We start from the raw sequence: 11,767 nt of genomic DNA on the forward strand, positions 1-11,767 counted from the left end.
GAGGTCTCACATCTCCCAATCTCAAAACTTACTGTACCGCCACTGTTGTCAAAACAGACTGTTACTGGTCCAGTGAATCACACATTGACCAATGGAACAGAATTGAGAACCCAGAAGTAAATCCATCCACCTATGGATAGCCAATCTTGACAAAAGATCAAAACTCATTAAATGGGAAAAAGATGGTCTCTTTAACAAATGGTGCTGGAAAAACTGCATGTCCATTTGCAGAAAAATGAAATAGGACTTATATTTCATACCATATAGAAAAAAAAACTAACTCAAGATGTAACAATGACCTAAATGTAAAGCCTAAATCTATGAAGATCATCAATGAAAAAATAGGGACCAAATGAGGGACCCTATGAAATGGCATCAGACATTACTGAAAACACACAAACAGCAGGAGACAAGCTAGATGACTTGTCTAAAAATTAAACCCTTATGCACATCAAAAGATTCCATCAAAAGAGTGAAAAGAGAAAATACAACTATAAATATAGTGGGATATATGGTTGTTATGTGCCGTGGAGTCGGTTCCAACTCATAGCGACCCTGTACAGGCTTTCCGAGGCTGTAAATCTTTATGGGAGCAGAAAGCCTCATCTTTCTCCCTTAGAACAGCTGGTAGTTTTGAACTGCTGACCTTAAGGTTCGCAGTCCAATATGTAACCACTACGCTACCAGAGCTCCTTGCAGTGGTATATACAGTGGGCAAAATAATGAAAACTTCTTAGATACTATCAAACACCTTAAGGCAATGAAGTACTGAGTCTGGGGACTCAGTACCATAGTCTCAGGGGACACCATGATCAACTGGCATAACATAGTCCACAAAGATAATGTTCTACATCCTACTTTGGTGAGTTTCGTCTGGGATCTTAAAAGCTCATGAGCAGCCATCTAAACTGCAGCTATTGATCACTCTATGTGCGGAAGACAGAAGAGTGATGAGAATTGAAGACGCTTGGAATTAATTAGTCCAATGGACTAATCAGAACATCAGTCTCCACAACCCTGAGACCAGAATAACTAGACGATGCCCAGTTACTCTGAAAGGGATCACATAAGAAGGTCCCAGATAGAATGGGAGAAAATATGGAACAAAATTCAAAATTCCCAAAAACAAAAAAGACCAGACTTACTGGTTAGAAAAAGACTTGAGGAACCTAAGACTATGACCCTCAACCACCCTTCAGTTCTGTAAAGGAACTCACCCTTGTGGCCCAATTTTCAGACAAGCAGTAGATATGGAGGGGCAACACTAGTAAGGTATGCTCACCATGGAATGGTCAGTCATTCAAAATCAAAAGGACAACATTTACCTAAGAATATGTTGAGAAGGGACAGGAAGGTGGGTGGAATGGAACTAGGAACCACAGGGAGGAAGTGGGATAACTTGTTGCATGGAGGGGATTGCAAACATTGAGGTGAAACAAAGTGTGTGACTTGTTGAATGTAAAACTGATGATCTTGTCTGTAAACCTTCACTCAACTCACAATAAAAAGTTTTTTTGAAAAGAGAACCCACAGACTGGGAAAAAATTTTGGCAATGATATATTGGACAAGAGACAAATCTCTAAAGTTTATGGAACGCTTCAATACCTCAGTAACAAAAAGATAATTCAGTTTAAAAATAGGCAGAGGACATGAACAGACACTTCACCAAAGAGGGCATTCAGGGAACCAATGTGATGGTGGTTGTTATGTGCCATGGAGTCAGTTCCGACTCATAGAGACCCTGTACAGGGTTTCCAAGGCTATAGATCTTTACGGGAGTAAAAAGCCTCATCTTTCTCCTGTGGAACCGCTGGTAGTTTCAAACTGCTGACCTTGTGGTTTGCAGCCTGATCTGTAACCTCTATGCTACCAGAGCTCAATACTAGCCATTAAGTAGACCAAACCTACTGCCACTGAGTCAATTCTAACTCAGTGACCCTATAAGAGAGAGTAGAACTGTCCGTTTATGTTTCTGAGACTGTAAATCTTTATGGGAGCAGATAGTTTCATCTTTCTCCCACAGAAAAGCTGCTGATGGGTTCAAACTGCTGACCTTGTGGTTTGCAGCCCAATGTATGAACAATGCATCAGGGTTCCTATATTAGCCATTGTTGTTAAGTGCTGTCAAGTTGGTTCCAACTCATAGGATTTCTGAAGAGCAGCTGGTATGTTTGAACCTTGCAGTTAGTATTCCAGTGCTTATCCTACAGTGCCACACCAGGACTCAATGTCACTTAACAACATATAGATATAGACTTGACAGAGGATATTTTACAATATGTATTTACGTATACTGGTGTGGCATTGTAGGATAAGAAAGCCTCATCTTTCTCCCACGGAGTAGCTAGTAGTTTCGAAATGCTGACCTTGTGGTTCACAGCCCGATTCTTAACCACTACGCTACCAGAGTATATGGGGACAAAATTATGAAAACTTCTTAGGCAAAATGAGACACCTTGTAAGAATGAGTTGCTGGATCTGAGCGCTCAAAACCATAGTCTTGAGGACACCAAATTCAATTGGCATAACATAGTCCACAATGACAGTGTTCTACATCCTAATTGGTTGAATAGCACCTGGGGTCTTAAAAGTTATTGAGTGGTCATTTAAAGTACAACTATGGTCTCTTCCTGAATGGAGGAAAGAAAATGAAAAAAATTGAAGACACATGGAAACAACTAGTCCAGTGGACTAAAGAACCATGTGAACCTCAGCCTCCATGACCCTGAAACCAAAGGAACTAGATGGTTGCCTGGCTGCCACTACTGAATGCTCTGAAAGGGATAACAGTAGAAGGTCCTGGATAGAGTGGGAGGAAAAATGTGGAATAAAACATAAAATCATAAAAAAAGACCAGGCTTACTGGTCAGATAGAGACTGGTAGAACTCCCAAGACTATGGCTTTAATTTATTTCAGACCTGGAACAGAACTCAACACAAATCACTCAATTTTCAGGCAATCAGTAGACAGGTCAACACTAGGGAGGTGAACTCACTCTTTAGAATAATCCAGCATTTGCCCAAGGACAAAATTCAGAAGGGTTAAGAAATGAGGAGGAATGGATATGGGAAACACGGAGGAAGTGGGACAAGTGATGTTACATTGTGGGGATTGCAATCAATGGCATGAAACAAAATGTGTATGAATTGTTAAATAAAAAACTCATCTGCTCTGTAAACCTTCACCCAATTCACAAAAAGTTTAAAAAATAAAATGTGTAACTCAGCATACATACATGTTCACACAATTCAAAATAGCCAAAAGGTGGAAATAACCTATATGTCCATTAGTAGATGAATGGATACACAAATTGTGATTTAATAAAAAGGAAAAAAAAAAGCAAGGGAGCTGGACTATGTGACTCTAACATACCTAACCAGTGATTCCATTTTCCAATAACAACTAACTTTGCCTTTTTCTTCCATTTTCCTCCTATCCCTAATATATAGATGTCTTCGTGGGAAGAAAATTGTCTGCCAGATTCAAATATTCCTGGGAAGCATCCTGCCCTTTTTTTTTTCCTTTCAAACTACTCCCCTCTGTCGGTGGTTCCCCTACTTCTCCTGGGTAATCCCACTCCTCAACTTGGCACTTACTCTTTCTTCTCTGCTGGATTTTTTTCATATACTTGAGGGTGAGATTCTGCCAGTCTTTTGGTGTTCTCTGGGCCTTGCTTCTGGTATAACTGGCCATCTGGGACATTGGCAAAGGCAAAATGTGTATCACCTTTGATACTTGTCAAAAAGAACTGGATTTAGCCTCTGAATTCCCATGAACCTTTATAGGGAAAGAGGTGGGTTGTACTCTCCTAGAGCAAGCCTGCACATTTAGCCAATTCTAAAGTATCCAGGACTCAAGTAGTATGTTGCAGTCTTCCTTATTTTAACAACAACAACAAAGAAGCTTCCTTATAGATCCAGGGCCTGGGTCCATGCCCCAGCTGCCTTTAGAGCTTCTTGTTTGCAGGTGGAGAGGAAGAAGGAAAACCTGGGTGTTTTAGAGAATCTGCCTGTCCACACCACTCCCACCCCACTACATCCCCCATTCCCAAAATAAGAATATAAGTGACTACTTGGCCTTTGATAGCCATAATATTTCGGTCATCTTCAATTTCCCTGGGGAATTTCAAAGTGATGAAGAACCACAGGAATACAATGCCCATGGAGACTATGAAGCAGTGCCTTTTGGGATACCGCATGGTGTCTTTGTCAGAATATGAATCCTATGGGAGGAAAAAAAAAAAAATCAACACGTACAGCTGGAGGATTTTTTCCATCCCATCCATACCTAGACCTTCCTTTTGTCCTCTGAACACCTCCATTCTCCCCAAATATTCCATGTTCCCACATCATCATTGATAACTCATTTCCCAAGCCTGCTGGTCTTTTTTTTTTTTTTTTTGAGCTAGCACCTTCTGGAAAACAGACTTCTTATTCTCTGCCTAAAAAAGTAAAGTATCCTTTGTTGGTGATAACATTTATTGTCTTCTCTTTATAGGTTTTCTTAACTTTCCCATAATTTCCCTAACTAAAAATTATGAGGGTCCTCTGAGACTTTATTGATGGGTGCAGTTCATCTGAGAAAACAGGGAGCTCATGTTTCTTCTATCACCTTTAAACAAAAATCAAGCTATTGAAATTCCTGAACTTGATATGTTGCTGAGTACTATATTTCAACTTGGTGCCTTTCTTACCTTTTTTTTTTTTTTTTTTGGTAAAGGATAGCTTTAATTTATTTCGATCTTTAATCCTATTCATAGACCTTGATTAGAGCATAATTCTGTTAACTTCTTGTAAAAAAATACTTTCATGGGTTGTTTTATTTTTTATTTTAAATGTTTTATTGTGAATTATGTGATAGTTTACATGGGAGAACATTAGCTTTACATTCATCCTATTGTATATCGTTTCATTGTCATGGTTACAATCCCCTCCATGCATCATCAAACAACCAAAGGGTATACACCACAAGCCTACCCCCTGGTCATCAGCACACAGGCCCTCTCCCTCTCTGGGTCTAGAGTGCCAAACCGTTCCCTTTCTTCACATCATCGTCTCTGCCTCCATCTCTGGCATCACTGCTTCTCTGGGTAGGGTCCCACATTCTACTCTTCCCTTGATGGTCCCAGGGACCTCTGCTACTGGACTGCAAAGTAAACCACTCCCTTCATTTTGCTACAAAACATCTACCTTTACATTTCTAACCCCTTCAGTCAGTCCTGATAGCAATTATTCACCATTGTGCCATCCCCATCTCATCAGCCCTGCCCAGACAGATTGGATACTACACAGTGGAGAGTCTGCCTTCCTCCACGCCCTCTGGATCTATTGTCCCTCTTGAAAGCTTGTAAGCCAGTCACTTCTTGCCTTTGTAGCCCCCCTATTCTCAGTAGCCAATGTCCAAGTTGCCCATCCCTGTCTACTCTGTGTGTGGAGTGGGTGGGAATGATCCTCGCTGTAAAGATTTGTTTCCTCTTTTGAGCTACTGCATCCATTGGTGTAGGTCAAGTTCATCAAATTGTATCAGATTATTCATTTTTTCCTCTTCTTTCTTCTTTTAGTTGAATTCTAATCATCCAGCCATTGAAGCCAGGTCAAGTGGGTATTATCTGCAAGTGTGGGTGTTCTTTTGCATATGCCCTCTCTTCTTATCAGCTGGATGCTTCACTCTCCTCTCTAGTCCTCTGTGGCTATGTCACTGACTCTGGGCCCAGGAGTCCCCAGGTTTTGCCACACTGCTGGCCAACCAGATCTCTACCTGGGTTCACAGGAGTCTATTGAATGTCGTAGGGCTTAGCTTGCAGCTTCCTTGCTGTTTTTCCCTCACTTCCCCTTATCGGTGACCAACATGGTCACCAGTCAAAGCACATGTCTGCTCATGTATTCCCATTGAGTCTTATTCTTAGAAGGGGGTTTGCCCTGAGGGGACCTGACCACTTTGCCTTGATGTCTTCTGAGTGAGCAACTTGCTTGTTCTTGTAGTAGTCAGTCGGACTGCCATTATTGTTTTGTATTTTTCCTGTCAGTCTCTCTTTCAAGAAGTGTCTTCTGTTCTTCTAGCCGTTCTAGGCTGGTCCCTTTCTTTAGTTTGAGTTACAGCATCAAAAGTTCTTGGTTGTTGCACTCTTCCTATATTACTGTCTGTTCTCTAATGATAATGTGCTCCTCTGACTGTTTCTAGAATTTTCCAGAGGGAGGGAAGACTTTAATATGCCCAGTCACCCATTCTGAATTTCTTCCTCCACAGTATACCAAATAAAAGAAATTGTATGCTTCTGAGGTCATGCTATCCTCTATCACCCCCATTTTCATAGCTCCCTGCTGGTTTAGTATTTTGTTACAGGTTAACATTCTTCTCTTCTCTCCCTTTCCCACTTAGGTTCTCCCCTTTTCTTTTTATTGTAGTGAAAATATATACCCTGAAACATTTGCCACATCTATAACTGAATTACATTGATTATATTTTTCATGTTATGCCACCATTACTATCCTTTCCTCCAATCTCCCATCACTATTAATATGAACTCAATGCCCTCTAGACAGAAACTCCTCCTCTCCCCACTCCCTTGAATCCCAGATAACCACTATTAATCTTTGCTTTGCATATATTTGCTTATTTTATATAAATAATTCATACAATATTTGCCCTTTTACAATGGACTTATTTCATTCAGCATAATGTTTCAAGGTTCATCTGTGTTGTAAGCCCACTTTGCTTTTTGATAAGAGTTGTAAAAATGAAACATATATGGTAAAAACGTCTTGCAGATTAAACTTTTCTTACCTGGCTTCCTTAAGGAAAAATTCTGAAGTCACATAGGTAGTTTATATACAAACCACTCTGTGTAAGAAAAATAGACTTCTCTATGACAAATACATACACACACACACACACACACACACACACACATATATATATATATACTGATTAGCAAGGCTTTACAATGACAGTTTAAAGGATTTCATCACTGTAGGCATAGCTCCATTCCTGCTTTGCACCACAGATGTAGTTTACCATTCAAGTTGGGAAGACTGCCCTCATTCAGTCCTTGGAGATTGACAGCCTTCTGGAAGAAGCAGGAGAAAGAATAAAGAGCTGGGGTGATGAAAGTCAACACTCTGTGATTAAAGGAGATGAGACCTCACAGAGGGAAAAGCCACTGAGGTCTCTTCAGTTCAGTTCCCTGCCCTTGAGCTAAACTCCCTCTGTGATGCTATTCTTGTGTCCCACCCACCCACTCCCCTATCACCAGAGATACGCATGTACAGGACTTGTATGTGATAGGCACTTGCTTAATAATTGGTAGCTAGTTCCTGCTAACTACAGGTGAGTGGTTCAAACCCACCAACTCTTCCACAGGAGAAAAATGAGTCTGTCAGTCTACTCATCTCAGAAACCTACAGTTTCAGCAACCCTATAGAGTGGTTCTATTCCGTCCTATGAATCACACTCGACTGAATGGCAGTGAGTTTTGTTTGGTAGTTCCTAAGTGGCAAAAACATTTTGTGCTCAGCTGGTAACCAAAAGGTTGGTGGTTTGAACCCACCTAGTAGCACCGCAAGAGAAAGGCCTGCTGATCTGCTTCCATCAAGATTATAGCTAAGTGGAGGACCCTACCCAGAGATGGAGGCAGAGATGATGACGTGGAGAGATGGAGCAGCTGGGAACTCTAGACCCAGAGACCGAGAGGGGCTGTGTGCTGACTACTGAGTGGCAGGCTTGCAGGATTGGTTGATGATGCATGGAGGGGATTGTAATCATGGCAATGAAATGATATACAATATGATGAATGTGAAGCTGATGTTCTCCCATGTAAACTATCACATAATCCACAATAAAACAAAACAAAACAAAAAAAGATTACAGCTAAGAAGCTATGGAATTTAGTTCTGACCTGTGACACCTGGGGTAAATAACATAGATACTGAAAACTACCAAATCTCTCACCACAATGTCCTCCAATTCCTTATATCTCTACTATATTCTCTCCTTTCCAGTTCCACTGACGCTGAACCTCTGACTCCCATCCCCTCTAACTTTCCTAAGTGCTTCACTTCTCCAATCATCCTCTTTACCTTCAGCATTATCCATTTTTCCCTCTCTACTAGACCATTCCCATCACATAAAAAGGAGCTCTATTATCTATTTCCCAGTGGTGGTGGTGGTGAGGAGAGCCCCAAACAAAATTCCTCCATGAATTCATGTTCTCTCTAACTTCTGCCCTCTTCTCTGCAAACCAAATAGCAAAACTCCTTTTAAATTGTTGTCTTCATTAATTACCTTCACTTTTTCATTTCATATTCTCTCTCATCTTAACCTCTGCAACTTTTTACATGGCTTACCTCTGCCTTCTCCTTTAATCATGTTCTTCCTTACATCATTCTTGCTGTACTGAACATCCCTTCTCAGTTTTCCTTCCTGGTTCATTGTTTTCCTAACCTGTAAATGTAGGAGTATCTAGGACTCTGAACTTGGCTCCTTTTTCTTCTCTTCCTTTGCTCTCCTTGGATCATCTTACCTATGGCTTTAAACACTATCTATCTATCTATCTATCTATCTATCTATCTATCTATCTATCTATCTATCTAATACTAACTCCCAGATCTCATCTCTTACCCTACCCCTATCCCAATCTCTATCCTGAGACCAAGATTTCCTGGGTATTTAATATCTCTTCAGATGAAAATAAGGAATCTCAGCTTGATTGTTGCTAGTTATTGTCAAGTCTCTCCAACTCATGGTGGTCTTATGTACAACATACAAGTAATGGAATGAAATGTTACCTGGTCCTGTGCCATCTTCACAATTGTAGGTATGTTGGTGTCCATAGCTGTAACTGTTGTGTCACTTCCAACTTTAAAAGAGCCAAAATAGAACTGTTCTTCCTACCTCTCAAACCTTTTCCTCTTTTCCAAATCAATAGCACCACAATTTACCCATTTACTTGGGGAAAATCGCTCTCCTTAACACTCCACATTCAATCTAGTTAGTACTTTTACTGTTTCCTCCACTGTGCCAATCCATCTCGTTAGGGGCCTGCCTCTTTGTCTCTGACCCTCCTCCACTTTACCAAACACGATCTTCTCCAGGGACTGGTCTTCCCTGATAATATGTCTGAAATAAGAGATGAAATCTGGCCATCCTGCCTTCCAAGGAACATTCTAGCTGTACTTCTTCCAACACAGATAGGTTTGTTTTTTTGACAGTCCATGGTATTTTTAATATTCTCTTCCAGCACCATAACTCAAATGGATCATTTCTTCTATGGTTTTTCTTATTCACTGTCCAACTTTCACATGCATATGAAGTTATTAAAAATACCATGGCTTGGATCCGGCGCACCTTACTCCTCAAACTGACATCTATGCACTTCAACACTTTAAAGAAGTCTTGTACAGCAGATTTGCCTAATGCAATATGTCGTTTGATTTCTTGACTGCTGCTTCCATGAGTGTTGATAGTTGATCCAAGAAGAATGAAGTCCTTGACAACTTCAATCTTTTCTACATTTATATAGATGTTGTTTATTGGTACAGTGTTGAGGATTTTTGTCTTTTTTACGCTGAGGTGTAGTCTATACCAAAGGCTGTGGTCTTTGGTCTTCATCGGTATTTTAAGGGTATTTTAAGTCCTCTTCACTTTCAGCAAGCAAGGTTGTATCATCTGCATATCGCAGTTTTTTAATGAGTCTTCTTCCAATCCTGATGCCATGTTTTTCTTCATATAATACAACTTCTCAAATTATTTGTTCAGCATATAGATTGAATAAGTATGGTGAAAGAATGCAACCGTGGTGCACACCTTTCCTAACTTTAAACCATTTGGTGTTTCTTTATTCTTTTTGAACAACTGTCCTCTAGGATCCTTATAAATCAAGAATTCTCATGAGGATTAAACTAGATTATCCACACAGAAATGCCTGGCATATAGCAAGTACTCAATAAATGTTAACTCTTTTATTATATGTTTACAACTGCCATTTGTGGAAACCACGTTTCAGATACGAGAGGTCCATCCCTTGTTGCTCTAAACCCCTATCCAGATTTTTATCTTTTGGATAAAAAGCACTTTGAGAACCTTTCTGCATCCTGGTTTCTAATTCCTCCTCTCTGAGACTTATAGAAGAGGCAAAAGCTAGAGGGTTTTAAGTCCTGACATTGCCTAGATCTCACATCAATGTTGCAGTTAGAGTTGGGCAATCTACAACACTGTGCGTATTTCCTCTGTATGTTCAAGAAGTGCGCTTGCTCTGGAACTTGCTGGAAGACAGAGTTCTCTTTTAAGTCTAGAAACATGAAGAAGACACACTGAATGGGGATGGGGCAGAAGCTTACCTCCATTCCAGCTTTTCTTTCTGGGCACCTCCCAGCTGGTGCTCCCTTGGCAACCATTGTTCTTTCTGAAAGGGCGCCAGCTCATTATCCCATTAGTCTCTTCCTCTCAGGGCAGGTAGAGAAAGGAGACGGCAGTTTTACACAGAACACACTCTGACCTAAGAACATTTGCTTGCCCCACAATATTTTTTAGAAATTTGAAGATTGAACAATTATTATTAATAAAAAGTGTACATAAACATCTAGATTTTTTACTTCTCTTGAAAAATTAGAACTTCTTGCAACCCTGCTCTGAGTACTAACAGACTCCAATAGCTGAACATGCGTTCTCACTTCTCCATCAGTTTCCATCAAGCTGAGTTCACTTGTTTACCTTCTGTCCCGTACAAGCATTTATAACCCTACTAAAAGTTAGGTCTTGAGAGAGTCTAAGATTCTATATTAAATCCTGGACTTATACTGGGCATCTGTGTAGGGTAAAATGCTACGATAATGGCAAACCTTTACAAATGGCATGGTGACATCATCATCTGACCTCCTCTTACAGCACCAGGGGGAAGGAGAATCAAACTCAGTCTCAGCCCAAGATTGATTCCTATGAAGCGGAGGTCAGGTATGCCTCTAACCTCCAACTTTCTTTACCAGTTCTGACACCAACCATTCCTCCCAAGGTACTCTCTACTTCTCTGCTGGGTTCTATAATTCATTGCATTGGTCACACAGAACTCACAGACAATTCTCATGGTTATGGGGTTTATTAGGAAAGTTAACAGGCTACTAGGGATACAGGTTACAGTTCTTTGACTAGGACTGCCCCTTCTCAGCTGTGTTCACAGGCACGCACACCTTTCGCTGGTCCTTGGCCTCTTAGCCACCAGGCCCCTTAGCCTCTGCCCCACTTAGGTGTTACAAAGCTCTTTTAGCACTACTGATATATGCCCAAAAGGTATTCCACTCTAACTGTAAGCCTCAGTCTGAAGGCGCTCAGCTCTAACACCATAGGTCAGCAAACCTAGCTCTGCTGATTATGTACCTGGAAGTACTCCTGTTCAAACACTCATCTTTATGGCTATGTGGGCCAGGAAACTCTTGGTGCTGCAGTTCTCTTGGTTCTGTTGCAACTGCTGCTCTGCCACTTCTCTGGTGTTACAGTTCTGTCTACTAGATCAGAGAGGTTCAGCACAGCGGTATCTCAGGGTCCAAAGTACATGCTGTGCTCTTGGTTCTTTCTTGATGGTAGTGGGTAGTGAGCACACCCCCCCACCCCCCTTTTCTGTTTCTGAGATGGCTCACTTTAAACCTAGTGGGATGGCAAAACTGACCAATCCCCATGTTCATGTTCCATATACAAGGGTGAGTCAAATATGATACACACTCCAGTTATATTAAAACGCCCATCCCTGTCCATGGCTGATGACAACAATGAGTGTG

Source organism: Chrysochloris asiatica, unplaced genomic scaffold (assembly GCF_000296735.1).
Source record: "Chrysochloris asiatica unplaced genomic scaffold, ChrAsi1.0 scaffold00009, whole genome shotgun sequence".
NCBI lineage: Eukaryota > Metazoa > Chordata > Mammalia > Afrosoricida > Chrysochloridae > Chrysochloris > Chrysochloris asiatica.